This window comes from Pimephales promelas, chromosome 3, assembly GCF_988280905.1.
Source record: "Pimephales promelas chromosome 3, fPimPro1.hap1.1, whole genome shotgun sequence".
NCBI classification, from domain to species: Eukaryota; Metazoa; Chordata; class Actinopteri; order Cypriniformes; family Leuciscidae; genus Pimephales; species Pimephales promelas.
In genome coordinates this window covers 245,001-251,690 of record NC_142771.1, presented here as the reverse complement: position 1 = coordinate 251,690, position 6,690 = coordinate 245,001, and the positions used below count along the sequence as shown (strand labels likewise).

The window sequence follows — 6,690 nt, the reverse complement described above, 5'->3', positions numbered from 1 at the left end:
TGTGTGTGTGAGAGAGAGAGAGAGAGAGAGAGAGAGAGAGAGAGTAGGCCTATGTCTTGTGTCTGTGAGAGAGAGAGAGAGAGTGGGCGCGCGCGACAGATCTGTTCTCTGTTCTCTGATCGTGTGTGTGTGTGTGTGTGACAGAGAGAGAGAGAGAGAGAGAGAGAGAGAGAGAGAGAGAGAGAGAGAGAGAGAGAGAGAGAGAGTGGGCGCAGATCTGTTCTCTGTTCTCTGTTCTCTGATCGGGTGCGCGCGTGCGCGCGTGCGTGTGTGTGTGTGTTTGGCGCAGTCACACAGATGCAGCGTGTGTGTCCTGACAGCAGCATGTGAGCGTGTGTGTGTGTGTGTGTGTGTGAGCAGGTGTTTTCAGGAGGAGGGACACACACTCCCTCTAAAAGAGCAGCATCACGGAGGCGGCCGGAGTATTCGCGTTTTTCTTTCGTTTTTTGTTCTTCTTCTTCCTCATCGTGATCGTTGGAGGTGCTTTTTCTTTTCATTTGCTCGCTCTGTCCATCATCTGCCTGCTCGTCTATTTCTCCATCTATCTCATCTATAATTTCTTTGGGTTGTGACTGAGTGTGTTCTTACCTTCTTCCTTTTCTCCTCCTCTTCATCATCATCATCATCATCCCGCGGCTGGTGTGTTTGACAGTAGGTAGGTTGATTTGCGTCCACTGTACTGTGTGTGCGCGCGCGCGTGTGTGTGCGTGTGCAAACTCCACACGAACACACACCCATAGATGTGACGTAAAGAGTGTGTTTCACCTTAGTCAGCTGTGTGTGTGTATCTGTGGGTCATCACACACATTATATATCAGAAATAATACACTCTCTCTCTCTCTCTCCATTCTACTGGTCTCTCACCTGTGTGTGTGTGTGTGTGTGTGCAGTCCTTCATAATCCCACATACCCCGTGATTTCTCCATCTTTCATTCATTGATCTGCTGCTCTTTCTGGTATTACGCGGTTATTCACGCGCCAGCGCTCATCGTCATCAGTGTGTGTGTGATTAATCTGTTCATTAATAGAGAGAGCACATAAAGTTGCATTGGTGCTGTGTGTGTGTGTGTGTGTGTGTGTGTGTCACCCCTCCACCTCCATGATCCGCCGTGTCTGAGGCTGCACGAGACTCTTCTCTTCTCTTTCTCTTCTGAGGAGACTCTCTTCATTCATGAGTCTGGGCTCCGGCGCTTCTCCAGATGCGCAAACACACACGCCTGTTTCTGCTCTTTTACAATGGACTAAATGCGGAGTGAAGCCGATTCAGCTCAGGTGAATGTGAACGGGGCGCCGGAGGACGGGAGCGCGCACACTGTTCGGTGAGTGAGTGAGTGCGCGCGCGCGAGAGAGAGAGTTTGTGTGTGTGTGTGTGTGTGTGTGTGTGTGTGTGTGAGTGAGTGAGAAGAACACACACTCCTGATTCTGTTCTAGACGCTTCTCTAAATCTACAGATCTGTGTTTATTTGGTAATTGGTCTTTTTGCGCTCATCCTGCAGGATTCACTCATGATCATCTCAGTTTCTCTACACTGAGACAAAATATGATCAGTGCATCATGGCAACATGTTTTCCCCTTACTTTAACTCATCAAAATAAAGTAATATTTCAACTTGAAGTCATACAAGATTCAACTCTTTGTTAACTGGCAGTGCCTTTCCCCATCACATATTTTAGTCATCACATCGTAAATTAGGTCAAAAATCCTTTAAAAGTTTAAACACTCGAACATCATCCTGCGAAAACTGATCTGAGTTAACGTAACTTTAAATCCTTTCAAATCCTTTTGCAAAATCAATATTTGTTACACAGATTTATGGTTGAACATTTGGCTTTGATTTATTGTTTTATAGTCGAAATCATTTTGCATAAAATAAAAGAACAATGTTTAGTTCAGAAAAAAGAAAGTGTTTTAAAAGAGAACTGTTTAACCCTTTGTTTTAATTCATTTAAGCAGCTCGTTAAAAATACTTGAAATAACCAATAAACATGAGAGTATAATGCAGTGATTTCTCCTCTGTGTTCATAACCCTGAGCTCTGTTCCCCAGGGGACGAAGCCAACGACTTGATCAAGGCTAGATATAAACAAATAAACAAAGATAGAACTGTTTTCAACATCATGATATTAATCATAAATATTTCAAATCCTCATGCGACACTGGAGACTGGAGTAATGATGATAAATTCAGCTTTGATCGCAGGAATAAATTACACTTCACTGTATATTCACACAGAAAACAGCTGATTTACTCTGGAATAATATTACACTGTTTTTACTGTATTTCTGATCAAATAAATGCATCCTTTGATGGAATATATTTAATAAGGTCACATGTTGTACATTACAGCAGCAGAGAACTGAGATTAATCAAACTAGAATTACGTATTGCATTCACCTGAAGAAAAAAATCTACTCTGTGTTCCTGAATTAATGAGTTAATTATCTCAAAATTACAAGATAATTTTTCATGGAATTTTTTTTTTGCTCTGTTTCTCTGAATTAATGACTTGATTGTCTCAAGTTAATTCAGAAAAACAGACCAAAACTTTTTTTCATGGAAAAACAGAATAGATTTGTTTCCTCAAGTGAATGCAATACGCCTCCGTACGAAGGACTCGATTGGGTTCTATTTATAACTCTAGAGTTCTAGACTCACTTTTAAAGAACGCTTTATGCCAAATAAGGAGAAATGTCTTACAAATTTGCACCATACTTTAATTTTTTCTAGTGATAAATTATGTTTGTGAGCTGCTTATTTCATAACATTTAATTTAAAACTAAAAAACATTTAAAACAAAATTCAAACTAAATGCATAAAACGATGCCATGATGAGGTTCTGTAAATGAAGTGCAGGGGCGGAGCTACATGGTGGCCAGGGGGGGCCACGGCCACCATTGGTCAAGGCTCGGCCCCCCTGCCGGCCCCCCCTCCCAACCTCACGGGAAAATAAATTTAATAATAATAAAAAATAAAAATAAAAACTCCAGTAACGGTCTAAAAAGGAAGCTGAAATGTATGCATTTTTTAATCAAGTCATTGATTTTTGTTGGGTCTCTCGCCCCTTGTTGGGTCTCGCTCAACAGTGCGAGACATAACGTGCCTGCATTCTGACAGCGCTTGGGCTGTTTACGCCTGGCCACTTCATGCGTTTTCTCAGATCGGATAGCTATCTGATTTATCAAAACGATTCCATTTACACCTGGTCACATAAATGTGTTTTTGCAAAATGGATATAAATCCGATCTTCAATTCCCGCGTTATACAGATTTAATTAAGTGCACGTCGACCGAAAGCAACAGATATGAGCTGGAATTTATTGATCATCGGCTAATTTCAAAATCAGCAAAGACAGCGATAAGAGAGAGCGGCAACAGAACTGGTAAGATCATTTCGTTTCTTTACTTTTAATGAAGATGGTAGTTTTAATCGTCTACGACTTACTTTCACTTTGATTTGCGATAGATTGAGGCGCGCTGGCTTGCGTTCAGCCGCTCATCTGAGGTGATGATGCGCGTCGCAGTATCATATCTGACTAAAATAGCATGACATGTAGCCTGTAACACGCTCTCACGCGTTTCTTTTTTTAGCACTTTTGGGAGTAGTAACATTTACATATGTGGTTTCAAGATGCATTTACACTTGTCCAGTTTTGTCTGGAATGCGGCCCAGACCACCTTCTGAAGTGGTTTGAGTGATCGGATTCAAATCCGTCTCGAATGCGTTTCGGGGGGCATTTACACCAGGTCTTTTCACGATCGGATAGCTATCCGATCACAGAAAACGCATGAAGTGGCCAGGTGTAAACGGCCCCTATAATGTAGCATAGGGTTCTTTAATCAACTCCGAAGGACATTTTATGCTAAAAAAGGTTCAAAACTGACAAGAAGGAACCCTTTTGGCTCAAAGGTTTTTTAAAGGCTATTATTCATTCATATATTACATTATTCTGCAACATTTGTAGTTGTTATTAAATTATTGTTTATTAAACTGTTGTAGTAACTTAATATCACATTTTAATCATGCAGATTTTTAGAGGATAAAAAGTGAAATGGCACTCTTCGTCTGATATTGATTAATTACATTTTTTAACCACCATATATTAAATTTTGTGATCATTCACATGCATTGCATTTTAAGGGTTCCAAATACGTAACGCTTTAGAACCTTTTAAGGTATATTGAACCTTTTCTTCTAAGAGTGTAATTGTTACAGCAGACACAAAGCGAACAGAACATTTCAGGGTCACACTTTAGAATACGGTTCCTTAATGAATAACACAAGAACCAATGAGTAACACAATATTAACAATCTAGTAACTATTATTAACTAACAAGAAACTCTGATTAACGAACTAGTAAGTAATAGCGCACAGACGAAAGTGGCAGTTCACTATTAAGTAATCAATAACTTCTATTTTTTTAATACTTCCCAGAGAACTACTGAAAAAGTTTATTAACAATCTAGTAACTACTATTAACTAAAATAAACTCTTATTAACGAATTAGTAAGTAATAGCTCACAGAGGAAAGTGTTACTACTTCTGTGGGAATTACTAATTATTTGGATTCGTATTATAAAGTGAAGATCATTGGAACTAACTAGTAATGACTCAAGTGTTACTAAAGACATTTTCTAAAAGTTACTAAAGTTCACCAAAAATCTCAAACGGTTGCACAAATCATCACTAGATCATGTAGTAACACTTGAGTCATTACTAGTTAGTTCCAATGATCTTCACTTTATAATACAGATCCAAATAATTAGTAAGTAATAGCTCACAGATGAAAGTGTTACTAGATACTTCTGTGGGAATTACTAATTATTTGGATCCGTATTATAAAGTAAAGATCATTGGAACTAACTAATGACTCAAAAACATCCCTGTCTCATGTTAAGGTCCCTAACCCCTCACATAATGATGACACATTGCACTCACACATTTATCAATTAGACATTATTAGTGTCATAAGGGAGTTCAATCCATTGTTTATGGCCTGACGAGCCGCGTGTGAGTTTTAGTAATAGTAGTTTTTGACAATTAAGTGCCACCCCAAATAAAAGACTGGCACAAGCTGGCCCCCCCAGAAATAATGTCCTGGCTACGCCCCTGATGAAGTGCCTGACAGAACCAGTTGATACTCTTCTAAGAGTGTTTCTTTTTAAGAGTGGCAGACGTTCCACATGACGAACATTCTCACGTGAAACGTCTGTCGTTTGGAACGTCTGGAAGAAAAGGTTCTATATGGAACCTCAAATGGTTCTGTTGAATGTCTGTTGTTTGGAACGTCTGTCTTGTGGAATGTCTTTTGTGTGGAACGTTTGTCATTTGAAACCCTTAAAAGGTTCTGTATATGAAGCCCCTGCCAGAACCATTTAAAGTTCCATATAGAGCCTTTTCTTCTAAGAGTGTTTCTTATGTGGAAACTTCGTCATGTGGAACGTCTGGATGAAAAGTTCTATATGGAACCTCAAATGGTTCTGTTGTATTTCTGTCGTTTGGTCGATGTCTGTCATTGGGAATATCTCTTGTGTGGGACGTTTGTCATGTGAAACCCCTGAAAAGTTTCTGTATATAAAGCACCTGGCAGAACCCTTTATGGTTCCATATAGAACCGTTTCTACTACGAGTGTTTCCTGTGTGAAACGTTTGTCATGTAGAACGTAGGTTGTGTTGTTAAACATCTGACGTGGGAAACGTCTGTCGTTTGGAACTTCTGGAAGAAAAGTTCTATCTAGAACCTCAAATGGTTCTGTTGAAGTTATGTTGTTTGGTTTGTCTGTCTTGTGGAATGTCTTTTGTGTGGAACGTTTGTCATTTGAAACCCTTAAAAGGTTCTGTATATGAAGCCCCTGCCAGAACCATTTGAAGTTCCATATAGAGCCTTTTCTTCTAAGAGTGTTTCTTATGTGGAAACTTCGTCATGTGGAACGTCTGGATGAAAAGTTCTATATGGAACCTCAAATGGTTCTGTTGTGTTTCTGTCGTTTGGTCGACGTCTGTCATTGGGAATATCTCTTGTGTGGGACGTTTGTCATGTGAAACCCCTGAAAAAAATTCTGTATATAAAGCACCTGGCAGAACCCTTTATGGTTCCGTATAGAACCTTTTCTACTACGAGTGTTTCCTGTGTGAAACGTTTGTCATGTAGAACGTAGGTTGTGTTGTTAAACATCTGACATGGGAAACGTCTGTCGTTTGGAACGTCTGGAAGAAAAGTTCTATTTAGAACCTCAAATGGTTCTGTTGAATATGTTCTTTGGTACGTCTGTCTTGTGGAATATCTCTCATGTGGAATGTCATGAGGAACGTTTGTCATGTGAAACCTCTGAAAGGTTCTGTACATAAAGCACCTGGCAGAACCCTTTATGGTTCCATATAGAACCTTTTCTAGTCCGAGTGTTTCCTTTGTGAAACGTTTGTCATGTGGAATGTCTGTTGTGTTGTTAAACGTCTGTTATCTGGAACTTCTGTCCTTTTTTAACGTCTGGAAGAAAAGGTTCTATATGGAACCTCAAATGATTCTGTTGAATGTCTGTTGTTTGGAACGTCTGTCTTGTGGAATGTCTTTTGTGTGGAACGTTTGTCATTTGAAACCCTTAAAGGTTCTGTATATGAAGCCCCTGCCAGAACCATTTGAAGTTCCATATAGAGCCTTTTCTTCTAAGAGTGTTTCTTATGTGGAAACTTCGT

At 39.6% G+C, this 6,690-nt stretch overlaps 1 protein-coding gene across 5 annotated transcripts in view; it reads left to right on the top strand.

The window, feature by feature from the left end:
• The first annotated feature begins 247 nt into the window (after positions 1-247).
• The window catches only part of grin2ba (glutamate receptor, ionotropic, N-methyl D-aspartate 2B, genome duplicate a), a 45,410-nt gene continuing 38,967 nt past the window's right edge, over positions 248-6,690 (top strand). The window contains exons 1-2 of one of the 5 annotated variants that reach the window (XM_039657025.2): positions 248-480; positions 1,159-1,319. The gene's annotated coding sequence lies outside the window, so the exon portion shown is untranslated. Of the gene's footprint in view, positions 1,320-6,690 lie in introns of all 5 variants that reach the window. The other 4 variants (XM_039657023.2, XM_039657022.2, XM_089128093.1 and 1 more) reach the window with 4 other exon arrangements.